Raw genomic sequence first — 20,639 nt, 5'->3', positions numbered from 1 at the left:
TTGTTTAAGTGGCAATTATATTGCATGTAACAAACAAACTGTTCAAAGATCAAAGTAACAAACGTTGCGTTCACGCATTTAATTGTTTGTTCGTTTTTTTTTTTCAAATGATAGATTTGATTCTAACAAATGGAAGCGTGCGATATAAGACAGATTGTTTCGATAACCCAGTCATTTAAAATGTACTTGTACGTTGCGACCAAAAGTGTTACAGAAGGGCTCGTCCGGGATTTGAACCCGGGACCTCTCGCACCCTAAGCGAGAATCATACCCCTAGACCAACGAGCCGATGTGTTAACTGCATGTATACATAAGGCTTGTTCAAAACAGAAAGTTCGAACCTTTGCCATTGTCGTATGTTCACACCTATGTGATGTGTATTGCTTGGAAGGTTTACGCATTTTGAGTCGACTGCAACCTTGTGCGCCCGGCTAGCTCAGTCGGTAGAGCGTTGGACTCTTAATCCAACGGTCGTGGGTTCGAGCCCCACGTTGGGCGATAGTTTGTGCGAAGTATTAGATTGGATAAGAAAAATTTGCAGTTCCGATAAAGTGGCTGATTTGGCTTTTTTTGAATTGTTTGGCATGATTTGTACCAAAGCATTTGACACAAAGACAACATTTTGTTTAAGTGGCAATTATATTGCATTGAACAAACAAACTGTTCAAAGATCGAAGTAAGAAACCTTGCGTTCACGCATTTAATTGTTGGTTTGTTTTTTCAAATGATAGATTTGATTGTTAGGCAAGGAAGCGTACGATATAAGACAGACGTGTATCGATAACCCAGTCATTTAAAATGTACTTGTACGTTGCGACCAAAAGTGTTATAGAAGGGCTCGTCCGGGATTTGAACCCGGGACCTCTCGAACCCTAAGCGAGAATCATACCCCTAGACCAGTGGTTCTCAAACTTTTTGTTGTTGCGACGCCCCTGGAAATGTTTTCTGGACTTGCGACGCACAAGGAAATAAAAGTTATTGAGGAAACTTGTTATTAAAGCTGTGTTTATTGATACAACAACAAAAAGCCACGAAACGAAACTATTCTGTGACGCCCTTGGAAGATTGAAACGACGCACCAGGGCGTCGCGACGCACAGTTTGAGAACTACTGCCCTAGACCAACGAGCCGATGTGTTAACTGTATGTATACATAAGGCTTGTTCAAAACAGAAAGTTCGAACCTTTGCCATTGTCGTATGTTCACACCTATGTGATGTGTATTGCTTGGAAGGTTTACGCATTTTGAGTCGACTGCAACCTTGTGCGCCCGGCTAGCTCAGTCGGTAGAGCGTTGGACTCTTAGTCCAACGGTCGTGGGTTCGAGCCCCACGTTGGGGGATAGTTTGTGCGAAGTATTAGATTGGATGAGACAGATTTGTAAATCAGGCAAACTAGCTGATTTGGAATTCTTTTCAAGAGTTTGGCAAGGCTTGTACCAAAGCATTTGACACGAAGACAACATTTTGTTTAAGTGGCAATTATATTGCATGTAACAAACAAACTGTTCAAAGATCGAAGTGAGAAACCTTGCGTTCACGCATTTAATTGTTGGTTTGTTTTTTCAAATGATAGATTTGATTGTAAGGCACGGAAGCGTACAATATAAGACAGACGTGTATCGATTACCCAGTCATTTAAAATGTACTTGTACGTTGCGACCAAAAGTGTTCTAGAAGGGCTCGTCCGGGATTTGAACCCGAGACTACTCGCACCCAAAGCGAGAATCATACGCCTGGACCAACGAGCCGATGTGTTAACTGCATGTATACATAAGGATTGTTCAAAACAGAAAGTTCGAACCTTTGCCATTGTCGTATGTTCACACCTATGTGATGTGTATTGCTTGGAAGGTTTACGCATTTTGAGTCGACTGCAACCTTGTGCGCCCGGCTAGCTCAGTCGGTAGAGCGTTGGACTCTTTTCAAGTGTTTGGCATGGCTTGTACCAAAGCATTTGACACGAAGACAACATTTTGTTCAAGTGGCAATTATATTGCATGTAACAAACAAACTGTTCAAAGATCGAAGTAAGAAACCTTGCGTTCACGCATTTAATTGTTGGTTTGTTTTTTCAAATGATAGATTTAATCGTAAGTCACGGAAGCGTACGATATAAGACAGACGTGTATCGATAACCCAGTCATTTAAAATGTACATGTACGTTGCGACAAAAAGTGTTATAGAAGGGCTCGTCCGGGATTTGAATCCGGGACCTCTCGCACCCTAAGCGAGAATCATACCCCTAGACCAGTGGTTCTCAAACTTTTAGTTGTTGCGACGCCCCTGGAAAAGTTTTCTGGACTTGCGACGCACCAGGAAATAAAAGTTATTGAGGAAACTTGTTAGTAAAGCTGTGTTTATTGATACAACAACAAATAGCCACGAAACGAAACTATTCTGTGACGCCCTTGGAAGATTGAAACGACGCACCAGGGCGTCGCGACGCACAGTTTGAGAACTACTGCCCTAGACCAACGTGCCGATGTGTTAACTGCATGTATACAATAAGGCTTGTTCAAATCAGAAAGTTCGAACCTTTGCCATTGTCGTATGTTCACACCTATGTGATGTGTATTGCTTGGAAGGTTTACGCATTTTGAGTCGACTGCAACCTTGTGCGCCCAGCTAGCTCAGTCGCTAGAGCGTTGGACTCTTAGTACAACGGTCGTGGCTTCGAGCCCCACGTTGGGCGATAGTTTGTGCGAAGTATTAGATTGGATGAGACAGATTTGTAAATCAGGCAAACTAGCTGATTTGGAATTCTTTTCAAGTGTTTGGCATGGCTTGTACCAAAGCATTTGACAGGAAGACAACATTTTTTTAAGTGGCAATTATATTGCATGTAACAAACAAACTGTTCAAAGATCGAAGTAAGAAACCTTGCGTTCACGCATTTATTTTTTGGTTTGTTTTTTCAAATGATAGATTTGATTGTAAGGTACGGAAGCGTACAATATAAGACAGACGTGTATCGATTACCCAGTCATTTAAAATGTACTTGTACGTTGCGACCAAAAGTGTTATAGAAGGGCTCGTCCGGGATTTGAACCCGGGACCTCTCGCACCCAAAGCGAGAATCATACCCCTAGACCAGTGTTTCTCAAACTTGTACGGATCGCGTACCACTTGACAATTTTTTTTATTGTTGCGTACCACCTAAACCTGGGTTCTTAACCTTTTCGTAGTCACGGCCCCCTTTTGTAAGTCTGCGTACCACCAACGTAATTTAACGTCTTTACATGTGACTTGCATTATACGTTATTGAAGCATTCAAATTCACTTTAAACTAAGTCCTTTCTTCCAACGAAGTTTCTGTACAGTAGCGGTCAACACAACAAACCGATAAATTTTCTGGTATATATAACTTGACTCAATCCTTGTCCTATGAAGTCTATCGTCCATGTGTGTTATGATGTCACAATAGGAGCCGATGTGTCAACTGAACGTATAAACAAGAATTGTTTTAACCAGAAAGTTCGATCCTTTGCCATTATCGTATGTTCACGCCTGTGTGATGTGTATTGCTTGGAAGGTTGTCGCATTTTGTGTCGACTGCAACCTTGTGCGCCTGGCTTGCGCAGTCGGTAGAGCGTTGGACTCTTAATCCAACGGTCGTGGGTTCGAGCCCCACGTTGGGCGATAGTTTGTGCGAAGTATTAGATTGAATGAGACAGATTTGTAAATCAGGCAAACTAGCTGATTTGGAATTCTTTTCAAGTGTTTGGCATGGCTTGTACCAAAGCATTTGACACGAAGACAACATTTTGTTTAAGTGGCAATTATATTGCATGTAACAAACAAACTGTTCAAAGATCAAAGTAACAAACGTTGCGTTCACGCATTTAATTGTTTGTTCGTTTTTTTTTTCAAATGATAGATTTGATTCTAACAAATGGAAGCGTGCGATATAAGACAGATTGTTTCGATAACCCAGTCATTTAAAATGTACTTGTACGTTGCGACCAAAAGTGTTACAGAAGGGCTCGTCCGGGATTTGAACCCGGGACCTCTCGCACCCTAAGCGAGAATCATACCCCTAGACCAACGAGCCGATGTGTTAACTGCATGTATACATAAGGCTTGTTCAAAACAGAAAGTTCGAACCTTTGCCATTGTCGTATGTTCACACCTATGTGATGTGTATTGCTTGGAAGGTTTACGCATTTTGAGTCGACTGCAACCTTGTGCGCCCGGCTAGCTCAGTCGGTAGAGCGTTGGACTCTTAATCCAACGGTCGTGGGTTCGAGCCCCACGTTGGGCGATAGTTTGTGCGAAGTATTAGATTGGATAAGAAAAATTTGCAGTTCCGATAAAGTGGCTGATTTGGCTTTTTTTGAATTGTTTGGCATGATTTGTACCAAAGCATTTGACACAAAGACAACATTTTGTTTAAGTGGCAATTATATTGCATTGAACAAACAAACTGTTCAAAGATCGAAGTAAGAAACCTTGCGTTCACGCATTTAATTGTTGGTTTGTTTTTTCAAATGATAGATTTGATTGTTAGGCAAGGAAGCGTACGATATAAGACAGACGTGTATCGATAACCCAGTCATTTAAAATGTACTTGTACGTTGCGACCAAAAGTGTTATAGAAGGGCTCGTCCGGGATTTGAACCCGGGACCTCTCGAACCCTAAGCGAGAATCATACCCCTAGACCAGTGGTTCTCAAACTTTTTGTTGTTGCGACGCCCCTGGAAATGTTTTCTGGACTTGCGACGCACAAGGAAATAAAAGTTATTGAGGAAACTTGTTATTAAAGCTGTGTTTATTGATACAACAACAAAAAGCCACGAAACGAAACTATTCTGTGACGCCCTTGGAAGATTGAAACGACGCACCAGGGCGTCGCGACGCACAGTTTGAGAACTACTGCCCTAGACCAACGAGCCGATGTGTTAACTGTATGTATACATAAGGCTTGTTCAAAACAGAAAGTTCGAACCTTTGCCATTGTCGTATGTTCACACCTATGTGATGTGTATTGCTTGGAAGGTTTACGCATTTTGAGTCGACTGCAACCTTGTGCGCCCGGCTAGCTCAGTCGGTAGAGCGTTGGACTCTTAGTCCAACGGTCGTGGGTTCGAGCCCCACGTTGGGGGATAGTTTGTGCGAAGTATTAGATTGGATGAGACAGATTTGTAAATCAGGCAAACTAGCTGATTTGGAATTCTTTTCAAGAGTTTGGCAAGGCTTGTACCAAAGCATTTGACAGGAAGACAACATTTTGTTTAAGTGGCAATTATATTGCATGTAACAAACAAACTGTTCAAAGATCGAAGTAAGAAACCTTGCGTTCACGCATTTATTTTTTGGTTTGTTTTTTCAAATGATAGATTTGATTGTAAGGTACGGAAGCGTACAATATAAGACAGACGTGTATCGATTACCCAGTCATTTAAAATGTACTTGTACGTTGCGACCAAAAGTGTTCTAGAAGGGCTCGTCCGGGATTTGAACCCGGGACCTCTCGCACCCAAAGCGAGAATCATACCCCTAGACCAGTGTTTCTCAAACTTGTACGGATCGCGTACCACTTGACAATTTTTTTTATTGTTGCGTACCACCTAAACCTGGGTTCTTAACCTTTTCGTAGTCACGGCCCCCTTTTGTAAGTCTGCGTACCACCAACGTAATTTAACGTCTTTACATGTGACTTGCATTATACGTTATTGAAGCATTCAAATTCACTTTAAACTAAGTCCTTTCTTCCAACGAAGTTTCTGTACAGTAGCGGTCAACACAACAAACCGATAAATTTTCTGGTATATATAACTTGACTCAATCCTTGTCCTATGAAGTCTATCGTCCATGTGTGTTATGATGTCACAATAGGAGCCGATGTGTCAACTGAACGTATAAACAAGAATTGTTTTAACCAGAAAGTTCGATCCTTTGCCATTATCGTATGTTCACGCCTGTGTGATGTGTATTGCTTGGAAGGTTGTCGCATTTTGTGTCGACTGCAACCTTGTGCGCCTGGCTTGCGCAGTCGGTAGAGCGTTGGACTCTTAATCCAACGGTCGTGGGTTCGAGCCCCACGTTGGGCGATAGTTTGTGCGAAGTATTAGATTGAATGAGACAGATTTGTAAATCAGGCAAACTAGCTGATTTGGAATTCTTTTCAAGTGTTTGGCATGGCTTGTACCAAAGCATTTGACACGAAGACAACATTTTGTTTAAGTGGCAATTATATTGCATGTAACAAACAAACTGTTCAAAGATCAAAGTAACAAACGTTGCGTTCACGCATTTAATTGTTTGTTCGTTTTTTTTTCAAATGATAGATTTGATTCTAACAAATGGAAGCGTGCGATATAAGACAGATTGTTTCGATAACCCAGTCATTTAAAATGTACTTGTACGTTGCGACCAAAAGTGTTACAGAAGGGCTCGTCCGGGATTTGAACCCGGGACCTCTCGCACCCTAAGCGAGAATCATACCCCTAGACCAACGAGCCGATGTGTTAACTGCATGTATACATAAGGCTTGTTCAAAACAGAAAGTTCGAACCTTTGCCATTGTCGTATGTTCACACCTATGTGATGTGTATTGCTTGGAAGGTTTACGCATTTTGAGTCGACTGCAACCTTGTGCGCCCGGCTAGCTCAGTCGGTAGAGCGTTGGACTCTTAATCCAACGGTCGTGGGTTCGAGCCCCACGTTGGGCGATAGTTTGTGCGAAGTATTAGATTGGATAAGAAAAATTTGCAGTTCCGATAAAGTGGCTGATTTGGCTTTTTTTGAATTGTTTGGCATGATTTGTACCAAAGCATTTGACACAAAGACAACATTTTGTTTAAGTGGCAATTATATTGCATTGAACAAACAAACTGTTCAAAGATCGAAGTAAGAAACCTTGCGTTCACGCATTTAATTGTTGGTTTGTTTTTTCAAATGATAGATTTGATTGTTAGGCAAGGAAGCGTACGATATAAGACAGACGTGTATCGATAACCCAGTCATTTAAAATGTACTTGTACGTTGCGACCAAAAGTGTTATAGAAGGGCTCGTCCGGGATTTGAACCCGGGACCTCTCGAACCCTAAGCGAGAATCATACCCCTAGACCAGTGGTTCTCAAACTTTTTGTTGTTGCGACGCCCCTGGAAATGTTTTCTGGACTTGCGACGCACAAGGAAATAAAAGTTATTGAGGAAACTTGTTATTAAAGCTGTGTTTATTGATACAACAACAAAAAGCCACGAAACGAAACTATTCTGTGACGCCCTTGGAAGATTGAAACGACGCACCAGGGCGTCGCGACGCACAGTTTGAGAACTACTGCCCTAGACCAACGAGCCGATGTGTTAACTGTATGTATACATAAGGCTTGTTCAAAACAGAAAGTTCGAACCTTTGCCATTGTCGTATGTTCACACCTATGTGATGTGTATTGCTTGGAAGGTTTACGCATTTTGAGTCGACTGCAACCTTGTGCGCCCGGCTAGCTCAGTCGGTAGAGCGTTGGACTCTTAGTCCAACGGTCGTGGGTTAGAGCCCCACGTTGGGGGATAGTTTGTGCGAAGTATTAGATTGGATGAGACAGATTTGTAAATCAGGCAAACTAGCTGATTTGGAATTCTTTTCAAGAGTTTGGCAAGGCTTGTACCAAAGCATTTGACACGAAGACAACATTTTGTTTAAGTGGCAATTATATTGCATGTAACAAACAAACTGTTCAAAGATCGAAGTGAGAAACCTTGCGTTCACGCATTTAATTGTTGGTTTGTTTTTTCAAATGATAGATTTGATTGTAAGGCACGGAAGCGTACAATATAAGACAGACGTGTATCGATTACCCAGTCATTTAAAATGTACTTGTACGTTGCGACCAAAAGTGTTCTAGAAGGGCTCGTCCGGGATTTGAACCCGAGACTACTCGCACCCAAAGCGAGAATCATACGCCTGGACCAACGAGCCGATGTGTTAACTGCATGTATACATAAGGATTGTTCAAAACAGAAAGTTCGAACCTTTGCCATTGTCGTATGTTCACACCTATGTGATGTGTATTGCTTGGAAGGTTTACGCATTTTGAGTCGACTGCAACCTTGTGCGCCCGGCTAGCTCAGTCGGTAGAGCGTTGGACTCTTTTCAAGTGTTTGGCATGGCTTGTACCAAAGCATTTGACACGAAGACAACATTTTGTTCAAGTGGCAATTATATTGCATGTAACAAACAAACTGTTCAAAGATCGAAGTAAGAAACCTTGCGTTCACGCATTTAATTGTTGGTTTGTTTTTTTCAAATGATAGATTTAATCGTAAGTCACGGAAGCGTACGATATAAGACAGACGTGTATCGATAACCCAGTCATTTAAAATGTACATGTACGTTGCGACAAAAAGTGTTATAGAAGGGCTCGTCCGGGATTTGAATCCGGGACCTCTCGCACCCTAAGCGAGAATCATACCCCTAGACCAGTGGTTCTCAAACTTTTAGTTGTTGCGACGCCCCTGGAAAAGTTTTCTGGACTTGCGACGCACCAGGAAATAAAAGTTATTGAGGAAACTTGTTAGTAAAGCTGTGTTTATTGATACAACAACAAATAGCCACGAAACGAAACTATTCTGTGACGCCCTTGGAAGATTGAAACGACGCACCAGGGCGTCGCGACGCACAGTTTGAGAACTACTGCCCTAGACCAACGTGCCGATGTGTTAACTGCATGTATACAATAAGGCTTGTTCAAATCAGAAAGTTCGAACCTTTGCCATTGTCGTATGTTCACACCTATGTGATGTGTATTGCTTGGAAGGTTTACGCATTTTGAGTCGACTGCAACCTTGTGCGCCCAGCTAGCTCAGTCGCTAGAGCGTTGGACTCTTAGTACAACGGTCGTGGCTTCGAGCCCCACGTTGGGCGATAGTTTGTGCGAAGTATTAGATTGGATGAGACAGATTTGTAAATCAGGCAAACTAGCTGATTTGGAATTCTTTTCAAGTGTTTGGCATGGCTTGTACCAAAGCATTTGACAGGAAGACAACATTTTGTTTAAGTGGCAATTATATTGCATGTAACAAACAAACTGTTCAAAGATCGAAGTAAGAAACCTTGCGTTCACGCATTTATTTTTTGGTTTGTTTTTTCAAATGATAGATTTGATTGTAAGGTACGGAAGCGTACAATATAAGACAGACGTGTATCGATTACCCAGTCATTTAAAATGTACTTGTACGTTGCGACCAAAAGTGTTCTAGAAGGGCTCGTCCGGGATTTGAACCCGGGACCTCTCGCACCCAAAGCGAGAATCATACCCCTAGACCAGTGTTTCTCAAACTTGTACGGATCGCGTACCACTTGACAATTTTTTTTATTGTTGCGTACCACCTAAACCTGGGTTCTTAACCTTTTCGTAGTCACGGCCCCCTTTTGTAAGTCTGCGTACCACCAACGTAATTTAACGTCTTTACATGTGACTTGCATTATACGTTATTGAAGCATTCAAATTCACTTTAAACTAAGTCCTTTCTTCCAACGAAGTTTCTGTACAGTAGCGGTCAACACAACAAACCGATAAATTTTCTGGTATATATAACTTGACTCAATCCTTGTCCTATGAAGTCTATCGTCCATGTGTGTTATGATGTCACAATAGGAGCCGATGTGTCAACTGAACGTATAAACAAGAATTGTTTTAACCAGAAAGTTCGATCCTTTGCCATTATCGTATGTTCACGCCTGTGTGATGTGTATTGCTTGGAAGGTTGTCGCATTTTGTGTCGACTGCAACCTTGTGCGCCTGGCTTGCGCAGTCGGTAGAGCGTTGGACTCTTAATCCAACGGTCGTGGGTTCGAGCCCCACGTTGGGCGATAGTTTGTGCGAAGTATTAGATTGAATGAGACAGATTTGTAAATCAGGCAAACTAGCTGATTTGGAATTCTTTTCAAGTGTTTGGCATGGCTTGTACCAAAGCATTTGACACGAAGACAACATTTTGTTTAAGTGGCAATTATATTGCATGTAACAAACAAACTGTTCAAAGATCAAAGTAACAAACGTTGCGTTCACGCATTAAATTGTTTGTTCGTTTTTTTTTTTCAAATGATAGATTTGATTCTAACAAATGGAAGCGTGCGATATAAGACAGATTGTTTCGATAACCCAGTCATTTAAAATGTACTTGTACGTTGCGACCAAAAGTGTTACAGAAGGGCTCGTCCGGGATTTGAACCCGGGACCTCTCGCACCCTAAGCGAGAATCATACCCCTAGACCAACGAGCCGATGTGTTAACTGCATGTATACATAAGGCTTGTTCAAAACAGAAAGTTCGAACCTTTGCCATTGTCGTATGTTCACACCTATGTGATGTGTATTGCTTGGAAGGTTTACGCATTTTGAGTCGACTGCAACCTTGTGCGCCCGGCTAGCTCAGTCGGTAGAGCGTTGGACTCTTAATCCAACGGTCGTGGGTTCGAGCCCCACGTTGGGCGATAGTTTGTGCGAAGTATTAGATTGGATAAGAAAAATTTGCAGTTCCGATAAAGTGGCTGATTTGGCTTTTTTTGAATTGTTTGGCATGATTTGTACCAAAGCATTTGACACAAAGACAACATTTTGTTTAAGTGGCAATTATATTGCATTGAACAAACAAACTGTTCAAAGATCGAAGTAAGAAACCTTGCGTTCACGCATTTAATTGTTGGTTTGTTTTTTCAAATGATAGATTTGATTGTTAGGCAAGGAAGCGTACGATATAAGACAGACGTGTATCGATAACCCAGTCATTTAAAATGTACTTGTACGTTGCGACCAAAAGTGTTATAGAAGGGCTCGTCCGGGATTTGAACCCGGGACCTCTCGAACCCTAAGCGAGAATCATACCCCTAGACCAGTGGTTCTCAAACTTTTTGTTGTTGCGACGCCCCTGGAAATGTTTTCTGGACTTGCGACGCACAAGGAAATAAAAGTTATTGAGGAAACTTGTTATTAAAGCTGTGTTTATTGATACAACAACAAAAAGCCACGAAACGAAACTATTCTGTGACGCCCTTGGAAGATTGAAACGACGCACCAGGGCGTCGCGACGCACAGTTTGAGAACTACTGCCCTAGACCAACGAGCCGATGTGTTAACTGTATGTATACATAAGGCTTGTTCAAAACAGAAAGTTCGAACCTTTGCCATTGTCGTATGTTCACACCTATGTGATGTGTATTGCTTGGAAGGTTTACGCATTTTGAGTCGACTGCAACCTTGTGCGCCCGGCTAGCTCAGTCGGTAGAGCGTTGGACTCTTAATCCAACGGTCGTGGGTTCGAGCCCCACGTTGGGCGATAGTTTGTGCGAAGTATTAGATTGGATAAGAAAAATTTGCAGTTCCGATAAAGTGGCTGATTTGGCTTTTTTTGAATTGTTTGGCATGGCTTGTACCAAAGCATTTGACACGAAGACAACATTTTGTTCAAGTGGCAATTATATTGCATGTAACAAACAAACTGTTCAAAGATCGAAGTAAGAAACCTTGCGTTCACGCATTTAATTGTTGGTTTGTTTTTTTCAAATGATAGATTTAATCGTAAGTCACGGAAGCGTACGATATAAGACAGACGTGTATCGATAACCCAGTCATTTAAAATGTACATGTACGTTGCGACAAAAAGTGTTATAGAAGGGCTCGTCCGGGATTTGAATCCGGGACCTCTCGCACCCTAAGCGAGAATCATACCCCTAGACCAGTGGTTCTCAAACTTTTAGTTGTTGCGACGCCCCTGGAAAAGTTTTCTGGACTTGCGACACACCAGGAAATAAAAGTTATTGAGGAAACTTGTTAGTAAAGCTGTGTTTATTGATACAACAACAAATAGCCACGAAACGAAACTATTCTGTGACGCCCTTGGAAGATTGAAACGACGCACCAGGGCGTCGCGACGCACAGTTTGAGAACTACTGCCCTAGACCAACGTGCCGATGTGTTAACTGCATGTATACAATAAGGCTTGTTCAAAACAGAAAGTTCGAACCTTTGCCATTGTCGTATGTTCACACCTATGTGATGTGTATTGCTTGGAAGGTTTACGCATTTTGAGTCGACTGCAACCTTGTGCGCCCGGCTAGCTCAGTCGGTAGAGCGTTGGACTCTTAGTACAACGGTCGTGGCTTCGAGCCCCACGTTGGGCGATAGTTTGTGCGAAGTATTAGATTGGATGAGACAGATTTGTAAATCAGGCAAACTAGCTGATTTGGAATTCTTTTCAAGTGTTTGGCATGGCTTGTACCAAAGCATTTGACAGGAAGACAACATTTTGTTTAAGTGGCAATTATATTGCATGTAACAAACAAACTGTTCAAAGATCGAAGTAAGAAACCTTGCGTTCACGCATTTATTTTTTGGTTTGTTTTTTCAAATGATAGATTTGATTGTAAGGTACGGAAGCGTACAATATAAGACAGACGTGTATCGATTACCCAGTCATTTAAAATGTACTTGTACGTTGCGACCAAAAGTGTTCTAGAAGGGCTCGTCCGGGATTTGAACCCGGGACCTCTCGCACCCAAAGCGAGAATCATACCCCTAGACCAGTGTTTCTCAAACTTGTACGGATCGCGTACCACTTGACAATTTTTTTTATTGTTGCGTACCACCTAAACCTGGGTTCTTAACCTTTTCGTAGTCACGGCCCCCTTTTGTAAGTCTGCGTACCACCAACGTAATTTAACGTCTTTACATGTGACTTGCATTATACGTTATTGAAGCATTCAAATTCACTTTAAACTAAGTCCTTTCTTCCAACGAAGTTTCTGTACAGTAGCGGTCAACACAACAAACCGATAAATTTTCTGGTATATATAACTTGACTCAATCCTTGTCCTATGAAGTCTATCGTCCATGTGTGTTATGATGTCACAATAGGAGCCGATGTGTCAACTGAACGTATAAACAAGAATTGTTTTAACCAGAAAGTTCGATCCTTTGCCATTATCGTATGTTCACGCCTGTGTGATGTGTATTGCTTGGAAGGTTGTCGCATTTTGTGTCGACTGCAACCTTGTGCGCCTGGCTTGCGCAGTCGGTAGAGCGTTGGACTCTTAATCCAACGGTCGTGGGTTCGAGCCCCACGTTGGGCGATAGTTTGTGCGAAGTATTAGATTGAATGAGACAGATTTGTAAATCAGGCAAACTAGCTGATTTGGAATTCTTTTCAAGTGTTTGGCATGGCTTGTACCAAAGCATTTGACACGAAGACAACATTTTGTTTAAGTGGCAATTATATTGCATGTAACAAACAAACTGTTCAAAGATCAAAGTAACAAACGTTGCGTTCACGCATTAAATTGTTTGTTCGTTTTTTTTTTCAAATGATAGATTTGATTCTAACAAATGGAAGCGTGCGATATAAGACAGATTGTTTCGATAACCCAGTCATTTAAAATGTACTTGTACGTTGCGACCAAAAGTGTTACAGAAGGGCTCGTCCGGGATTTGAACCCGGGACCTCTCGCACCCTAAGCGAGAATCATACCCCTAGACCAACGAGCCGATGTGTTAACTGCATGTATACATAAGGCTTGTTCAAAACAGAAAGTTCGAACCTTTGCCATTGTCGTATGTTCACACCTATGTGATGTGTATTGCTTGGAAGGTTTACCCATTTTGAGTCGACTGCAACCTTGTGCGCCCGGCTAGCTCAGTCGGTAGAGCGTTGGACTCTTAATCCAACGGTCGTGGGTTCGAGCCCCACGTTGGGCGATAGTTTGTGCGAAGTATTAGATTGGATAAGAAAAATTTGCAGTTCCGATAAAGTGGCTGATTTGGCTTTTTTTGAATTGTTTGGCATGATTTGTACCAAAGCATTTGACACAAAGACAACATTTTGTTTAAGTGGCAATTATATTGCATTGAACAAACAAACTGTTCAAAGATCGAAGTAAGAAACCTTGCGTTCACGCATTTAATTGTTGGTTTGTTTTTTCAAATGATAGATTTGATTGTTAGGCAAGGAAGCGTACGATATAAGACAGACGTGTATCGATAACCCAGTCATTTAAAATGTACTTGTACGTTGCGACCAAAAGTGTTATAGAAGGGCTCGTCCGGGATTTGAACCCGGGACCTCTCGAACCCTAAGCGAGAATCATACCCCTAGACCAGTGGTTCTCAAACTTTTTGTTGTTGCGACGCCCCTGGAAATGTTTTCTGGACTTGCGACGCACAAGGAAATAAAAGTTATTGAGGAAACTTGTTATTAAAGCTGTGTTTATTGATACAACAACAAAAAGCCACGAAACGAAACTATTCTGTGACGCCCTTGGAAGATTGAAACGACGCACCAGGGCGTCGCGACGCACAGTTTGAGAACTACTGCCCTAGACCAACGAGCCGATGTGTTAACTGTATGTATACATAAGGCTTGTTCAAAACAGAAAGTTCGAACCTTTGCCATTGTCGTATGTTCACACCTATGTGATGTGTATTGCTTGGAAGGTTTACGCATTTTGAGTCGACTGCAACCTTGTGCGCCCGGCTAGCTCAGTCGGTAGAGCGTTGGACTCTTAATCCAACGGTCGTGGGTTCGAGCCCCACGTTGGGCGATAGTTTGTGCGAAGTATTAGATTGGATAAGAAAAATTTGCAGTTCCGATAAAGTGGCTGATTTGGCTTTTTTTGAATTGTTTGGCATGATTTGTACCAAAGCATTTGACACAAAGACAACATTTTGTTTAAGTGGCAATTATATTGCATTGAACAAACAAACTGTTCAAAGATCGAAGTAAGAAACCTTGCGTTCACGCATTTAATTGTTGGTTTGTTTTTTCAAATGATAGATTTGATTGTTAGGCAAGGAAGCGTACGATATAAGACAGACGTGTATCGATAACCCAGTCATTTAAAATGTACTTGTACGTTGCGACCAAAAGTGTTATAGAAGGGCTCGTCCGGGATTTGAACCCGGGACCTCTCGCACCCTAAGCGAGAATCATACCCCTAGACCAGTGGTTCTCAAACTTTTTGTTGTTGCGACGCCCCTGGAAATGTTTTCTGGACTTGCGACGCACAAGGAAATAAAAGTTATTGAGGAAACTTGTTATTAAAGCTGTGTTTATTGATACAACAACAAAAAGCCACGAAACGAAACTATTCTGTGACGCCCTTGGAAGATTGAAACGACGCACCAGGGCGTCGCGACGCACAGTTTGAGAACTACTGCCCTAGACCAACGAGCCGATGTGTTAACTGTATGTATACATAAGGCTTGTTCAAAACAGAAAGTTCGAACCTTTGCCATTGTCGTATGTTCACACCTATGTGATGTGTATTGCTTGGAAGGTTTACGCATTTTGAGTCGACTGCAACCTTGTGCGCCCGGCTAGCTCAGTCGGTAGAGCGTTGGACTCTTAGTCCAACGGTCGTGGGTTCGAGCCCCACGTTGGGGGATAGTTTGTGCGAAGTATTAGATTGGATGAGACAGATTTGTAAATCAGGCAAACTAGCTGATTTGGAATTCTTTTCAAGAGTTTGGCAAGGCTTGTACCAAAGCATTTGACACGAAGACAACATTTTGTTTAAGTGGCAATTATATTGCATGTAACAAACAAACTGTTCAAAGATCGAAGTGAGAAACCTTGCGTTCACGCATTTAATTGTTGGTTTGTTTTTTCAAATGATAGATTTGATTGTAAGGCACGGAAGCGTACAATATAAGACAGACGTGTATCGATTACCCAGTCATTTAAAATGTACTTGTACGTTGCGACCAAAAGTGTTCTAGAAGGGCTCGTCCGGGATTTGAACCCGAGACTACTCGCACCCAAAGCGAGAATCATACGCCTGGACCAACGAGCCGATGTGTTAACTGCATGTATACATAAGGATTGTTCAAAACAGAAAGTTCGAACCTTTGCCATTGTCGTATGTTCACACCTATGTGTTGTGTATTGCTTGGAAGGTTTACGCATTTTGAGTCGACTGCAACCTTGTGCGCCCGGCTAGCTCAGTCGGTAGAGCGTTGGACTCTTTTCAAGTGTTTGGCATGGCTTGTACCAAAGCATTTGACACGAAGACAACATTTTGTTCAAGTGGCAATTATATTGCATGTAACAAACAAACTGTTCAAAGATCGAAGTAAGAAACCTTGCGTTCACGCATTTAATTGTTGGTTTGTTTTTTTCAAATGATAGATTTAATCGTAAGTCACGGAAGCGTACGATATAAGACAGACGTGTATCGATAACCCAGTCATTTAAAATGTACATGTACGTTGCGACAAAAAGTGTTATAGAAGGGCTCGTCCGGGATTTGAATCCGGGACCTCTCGCACCCTAAGCGAGAATCATACCCCTAGACCAGTGGTTCTCAAACTTTTAGTTGTTGCGACGCCCCTGGAAAAGTTTTCTGGACTTGCGACGCACCAGGAAATAAAAGTTATTGAGGAAACTTGTTAGTAAAGCTGTGTTTATTGATACAACAACAAATAGCCACGAAACGAAACTATTCTGTGACGCCCTTGGAAGATTGAAACGACGCACCAGGGCGTCGCGACGCACAGTTTGAGAACTACTGCCCTAGACCAACGTGCCGATGTGTTAACTGCATGTATACAATAAGGCTTGTTCAAATCAGAAAGTTCGAACCTTTGCCATTGTCGTATGTTCACACCTATGTGATGTGTATTGCTTGGAAGGTTTACGCATTTTGAGTCGACTGCAACCTTGTGCGCCCAGCTAGCTCAGTCGCTAGAGCGTTGGACTCTTAGTACAACGGTCGTGGCTTCGAGCCCCACGTTGGGCGATAGTTTGTGCGAAGTATTAGATTGGATGAGACAGATTTGTAAATCAGGCAAACTAGCTGATTTGGAATTCTTTTCAAGTGTTTGGCATGGCTTGTACCAAAGCATTTGACAGGAAGACAACATTTTGTTTAAGTGGCAATTATATTGCATGTAACAAACAAACTGTTCAAAGATCGAAGTAAGAAACCTTGCGTTCACGCATTTATTTTTTGGTTTGTTTTTTCAAATGATAGATTTGATTGTAAGGTACGGAAGCGTACAATATAAGACAGACGTGTATCGATTACCCAGTCATTTAAAATGTACTTGTACGTTGCGACCAAAAGTGTTATAGAAGGGCTCGTCCGGGATTTGAACCCGGGACCTCTCGCACCCAAAGCGAGAATCATACCCCTAGACCAGTGTTTCTCAAACTTGTACGGATCGCGTACCACTTGACAATTTTTTTTATTGTTGCGTACCACCTAAACCTGGGTTCTTAACCTTTTCGTAGTCACGGCCCCCTTTTGTAAGTCTGCGTACCACCAACGTAATTTAACGTCTTTACATGTGACTTGCATTATACGTTATTGAAGCATTCAAATTCACTTTAAACTAAGTCCTTTCTTCCAACGAAGTTTCTGTACAGTAGCGGTCAACACAACAAACCGATAAATTTTCTGGTATATATAACTTGACTCAATCCTTGTCCTATGAAGTCTATCGTCCATGTGTGTTATGATGTCACAATAGGAGCCGATGTGTCAACTGAACGTATAAACAAGAATTGTTTTAACCAGAAAGTTCGATCCTTTGCCATTATCGTATGTTCACGCCTGTGTGATGTGTATTGCTTGGAAGGTTGTCGCATTTTGTGTCGACTGCAACCTTGTGCGCCTGGCTTGCGCAGTCGGTAGAGCGTTGGACTCTTAATCCAACGGTCGTGGGTTCGAGCCCCACGTTGGGCGATAGTTTGTGCGAAGTATTAGATTGAATGAGACAGATTTGTAAATCAGGCAAACTAGCTGATTTGGAATTCTTTTCAAGTGTTTGGCATGGCTTGTACCAAAGCATTTGACACGAAGACAACATTTTGTTTAAGTGGCAATTATATTGCATGTAACAAACGAACTGTTCAAAGATCAAAGTAACAAACGTTGCGTTCACGCATTTAATTGTTTGTTCGTTTTTTTTTTTCAAATGATAGATTTGATTCTAACAAATGGAAGCGTGCGATATAAGACAGATTGTTTCGATAACCCAGTCATTTAAAATGTACTTGTACGTTGCGACCAAAAGTGTTCTAGAAGGGCTCGTCCGGGATTTGAACCCGAGACTACTCGCACCCAAAGCGAGAATCATACGCCTGGACCAACGAGCCGATGTGTTAACTGCATGTATACATAAGGATTGTTCAAAACAGAAAGTTCGAACCTTTGCCATTGTCGTATGTTCACACCTATGTGATGTGTATTGCTTGGAAGGTTTACGCATTTTGAGTCGACTGCAACCTTGTGCGCCCGGCTAGCTCAGTCGGTAGAGCGTTGGACTCTTTTCAAGTGTTTGGCATGGCTTGTACCAAAGCATTTGACACGAAGACAACATTTTGTTCAAGTGGCAATTATATTGCATGTAACAAACAAACTGTTCAAAGATCGAAGTAAGAAACCTTGCGTTCACGCATTTAATTGTTGGTTTGTTTTTTTCAAATGATAGATTTAATCGTAAGTCACGGAAGCGTACGATATAAGACAGACGTGTATCGATAACCCAGTCATTTAAAATGTACATGTACGTTGCGACAAAAAGTGTTATAGAAGGGCTCGTCCGGGATTTGAATCCGGGACCTCTCGCACCCTAAGCGAGAATCATACCCCTAGACCAGTGGTTCTCAAACTTTTAGTTGTTGCGACGCCCCTGGAAAAGTTTTCTGGACTTGCGACGCACCAGGAAATAAAAGTTATTGAGGAAACTTGTTAGTAAAGCTGTGTTTATTGATACAACAACAAATAGCCACGAAACGAAACTATTCTGTGACGCCCTTGGAAGATTGAAACGACGCACCAGGGCATCGCGACGCACAGTTTGAGAACTACTGCCCTAGACCAACGTGCCGATGTGTTAACTGCATGTATACAATAAGGCTTGTTCAAATCAGAAAGTTCGAACCTTTGCCATTGTCGTATGTTCACACCTATGTGATGTGTATTGCTTGGAAGGTTTACGCATTTTGAGTCGACTGCAACCTTGTGCGCCCAGCTAGCTCAGTCGCTAGAGCGTTGGACTCTTAGTACAACGGTCGTGGCTTCGAGCCCCACGTTGGGCGATAGTTTGTGCGAAGTATTAGATTGGATGAGACAGATTTGTAAATCAGGCAAACTAGCTGATTTGGAATTCTTTTCAAGTGTTTGGCATGGCTTGTACCAAAGCATTTGACAGGAAGACAACATTTTGTTTAAGTGGCAATTATATTGCATGTAACAAACAAACTGTTCAAAGATCGAAGTAAGAAACCTTGCGTTCACGCATTTATTTTTTGGTTTGTTTTTTCAAATGATAGATTTGATTGTAAGGTACGGAAGCGTACAATATAAGACAGACGTGTATCGATTACCCAGTCATTTAAAATGTACTTGTACGTTGCGACCAAAAGTGTTCTAGAAGGGCTCGTCCGGGATTTGAACCCGGGACCTCTCGCACCCAAAGCGAGAATCATACCCCTAGACCAGTGTTTCTCAAACTTGTACGGATCGCGTACCACTTGACAATTTTTTTTATTGTTGCGTACCACCTAAACCTGGGTTCTTAACCTTTTCGTAGTCACGGCCCCCTTTTGTAAGTCTGCGTACCACCAACGTAATTTAACGTCTTTACATGTGACTTGCATTATACGTTATTGAAGCATTCAAATTCACTTTAAACTAAGTCCTTTCTTCCAACGAAGTTTCTGTACAGTAGCGGTCAACACAACAAACCGATAAATTTTCTGGTATATATAACTTGACTCAATCCTTGTCCTATGAAGTCTATCGTCCATGTGTGTTATGATGTCACAATAGGAGCCGATGTGTCAACTGAACGTATAAACAAGAATTGTTTTAACCAGAAAGTTCGATCCTTTGCCATTATCGTATGTTCACGCCTGTGTGATGTGTATTGCTTGGAAGGTTGTCGCATTTTGTGTCGACTGCAACCTTGTGCGCCTGGCTTGCGCAGTCGGTAGAGCGTTGGACTTTTAATCCAACGGTCGTGGGTTCGAGCCCCACGTTGGGCGATAGTTTGTGCGAAGTATTAGATTGAATGAGACAGATTTGTAAATCAGGCAAACTAGCTGATTTGGAATTCTTTTCAAGTGTTTGGCATGGCTTGTACCAAAGCATTTGACACGAAGACAACATTTTGTTTAAGTGGCAATTATATTGCATGTAACAAACAAACTGTTCAAAGATCAAAGTAACAAACGTTGCGTTCACGCATTTAATTGTTTGTTCGTTTTTTTTTTCAAATGATAGATTTGATTCTAACAAATGGAAGCGTGCGATATAAGACAGATTGTTTCGATAACCCAGTCATTTAAAATGTACTTGTACGTTGCGACCAAAAGTGTTACAGAAGGGCTCGTCCGGGATTTGAACCCGGGACCTCTCGCACCCTAAGCGAGAATCATACCCCTAGACCAACGAGCCGATGTGTTAACTGCATGTATACATAAGGCTTGTTCAAAACAGAAAGTTCGAACCTTTGCCATTGTCGTATGTTCACACCTATGTGATGTGTATTGCTTGGAAGGTTTACGCATTTTGAGTCGACTGCAACCTTGTGCGCCCGGCTAGCTCAGTCGGTAGAGCGTTGGACTCTTAATCCAACGGTCGTGGGTTCGAGCCCCACGTTGGGCGATAGTTTGTGCGAAGTATTAGATTGGATA

The 20,639-nt window shown here is 42.0% G+C and overlaps 18 non-coding genes across 18 annotated transcripts; 12 read left to right on the top strand and 6 right to left on the bottom strand.

The window, feature by feature from the left end:
* Positions 1 to 216: 216 nt before the first annotated feature.
* On the bottom strand, positions 217 to 288 carry Trnap-agg (transfer RNA proline (anticodon AGG)). Its single transcript has one exon. It is a non-coding gene; the product is annotated as a tRNA-Pro (tRNA).
* A 137-nt stretch (positions 289 to 425) lies between these two features.
* Trnak-cuu (transfer RNA lysine (anticodon CUU)) lies at positions 426 to 498 on the top strand. Its single transcript has one exon. It is a non-coding gene; the product is annotated as a tRNA-Lys (tRNA).
* Positions 499 to 1,267: 769 nt separating this feature from the next.
* Positions 1,268 to 1,340, top strand: Trnak-cuu (transfer RNA lysine (anticodon CUU)). Its single transcript has one exon. It is a non-coding gene; the product is annotated as a tRNA-Lys (tRNA).
* A 2,640-nt stretch (positions 1,341 to 3,980) lies between these two features.
* Trnap-agg (transfer RNA proline (anticodon AGG)) lies at positions 3,981 to 4,052 on the bottom strand. The gene has a single exon. It is a non-coding gene; the product is annotated as a tRNA-Pro (tRNA).
* Positions 4,053 to 4,189: 137 nt separating this feature from the next.
* Positions 4,190 to 4,262, top strand: Trnak-cuu (transfer RNA lysine (anticodon CUU)). The gene has a single exon. It is a non-coding gene; the product is annotated as a tRNA-Lys (tRNA).
* Positions 4,263 to 5,031: 769 nt separating this feature from the next.
* On the top strand, positions 5,032 to 5,104 carry Trnak-cuu (transfer RNA lysine (anticodon CUU)). Its single transcript has one exon. It is a non-coding gene; the product is annotated as a tRNA-Lys (tRNA).
* Positions 5,105 to 6,391: 1,287 nt separating this feature from the next.
* Trnap-agg (transfer RNA proline (anticodon AGG)) lies at positions 6,392 to 6,463 on the bottom strand. Its single transcript has one exon. It is a non-coding gene; the product is annotated as a tRNA-Pro (tRNA).
* Positions 6,464 to 6,600: 137 nt separating this feature from the next.
* Trnak-cuu (transfer RNA lysine (anticodon CUU)) lies at positions 6,601 to 6,673 on the top strand. The gene has a single exon. It is a non-coding gene; the product is annotated as a tRNA-Lys (tRNA).
* Positions 6,674 to 10,158: 3,485 nt separating this feature from the next.
* Positions 10,159 to 10,230, bottom strand: Trnap-agg (transfer RNA proline (anticodon AGG)). Its single transcript has one exon. It is a non-coding gene; the product is annotated as a tRNA-Pro (tRNA).
* A 137-nt stretch (positions 10,231 to 10,367) lies between these two features.
* Positions 10,368 to 10,440, top strand: Trnak-cuu (transfer RNA lysine (anticodon CUU)). Its single transcript has one exon. It is a non-coding gene; the product is annotated as a tRNA-Lys (tRNA).
* Positions 10,441 to 11,209: 769 nt separating this feature from the next.
* Positions 11,210 to 11,282, top strand: Trnak-cuu (transfer RNA lysine (anticodon CUU)). Its single transcript has one exon. It is a non-coding gene; the product is annotated as a tRNA-Lys (tRNA).
* A 2,132-nt stretch (positions 11,283 to 13,414) lies between these two features.
* On the bottom strand, positions 13,415 to 13,486 carry Trnap-agg (transfer RNA proline (anticodon AGG)). Its single transcript has one exon. It is a non-coding gene; the product is annotated as a tRNA-Pro (tRNA).
* A 137-nt stretch (positions 13,487 to 13,623) lies between these two features.
* Positions 13,624 to 13,696, top strand: Trnak-cuu (transfer RNA lysine (anticodon CUU)). The gene has a single exon. It is a non-coding gene; the product is annotated as a tRNA-Lys (tRNA).
* Positions 13,697 to 14,465: 769 nt separating this feature from the next.
* On the top strand, positions 14,466 to 14,538 carry Trnak-cuu (transfer RNA lysine (anticodon CUU)). Its single transcript has one exon. It is a non-coding gene; the product is annotated as a tRNA-Lys (tRNA).
* Positions 14,539 to 15,307: 769 nt separating this feature from the next.
* Positions 15,308 to 15,380, top strand: Trnak-cuu (transfer RNA lysine (anticodon CUU)). The gene has a single exon. It is a non-coding gene; the product is annotated as a tRNA-Lys (tRNA).
* Positions 15,381 to 19,915: 4,535 nt separating this feature from the next.
* Positions 19,916 to 19,988, top strand: Trnak-uuu (transfer RNA lysine (anticodon UUU)). The gene has a single exon. It is a non-coding gene; the product is annotated as a tRNA-Lys (tRNA).
* Positions 19,989 to 20,328: 340 nt separating this feature from the next.
* On the bottom strand, positions 20,329 to 20,400 carry Trnap-agg (transfer RNA proline (anticodon AGG)). Its single transcript has one exon. It is a non-coding gene; the product is annotated as a tRNA-Pro (tRNA).
* Positions 20,401 to 20,537: 137 nt separating this feature from the next.
* Trnak-cuu (transfer RNA lysine (anticodon CUU)) lies at positions 20,538 to 20,610 on the top strand. The gene has a single exon. It is a non-coding gene; the product is annotated as a tRNA-Lys (tRNA).
* The last annotated feature ends 29 nt before the right edge of the window (positions 20,611 to 20,639 follow it).

The sequence above is a fragment of the Phallusia mammillata genome, chromosome 4 (genome assembly GCF_965637545.1).
Source record: "Phallusia mammillata chromosome 4, kaPhaMamm4.hap1.1, whole genome shotgun sequence".
Classification (NCBI taxonomy): domain Eukaryota; kingdom Metazoa; phylum Chordata; class Ascidiacea; order Phlebobranchia; family Ascidiidae; genus Phallusia; species Phallusia mammillata.
This window is presented reverse-complemented; position numbering and strand designations above follow the sequence as displayed.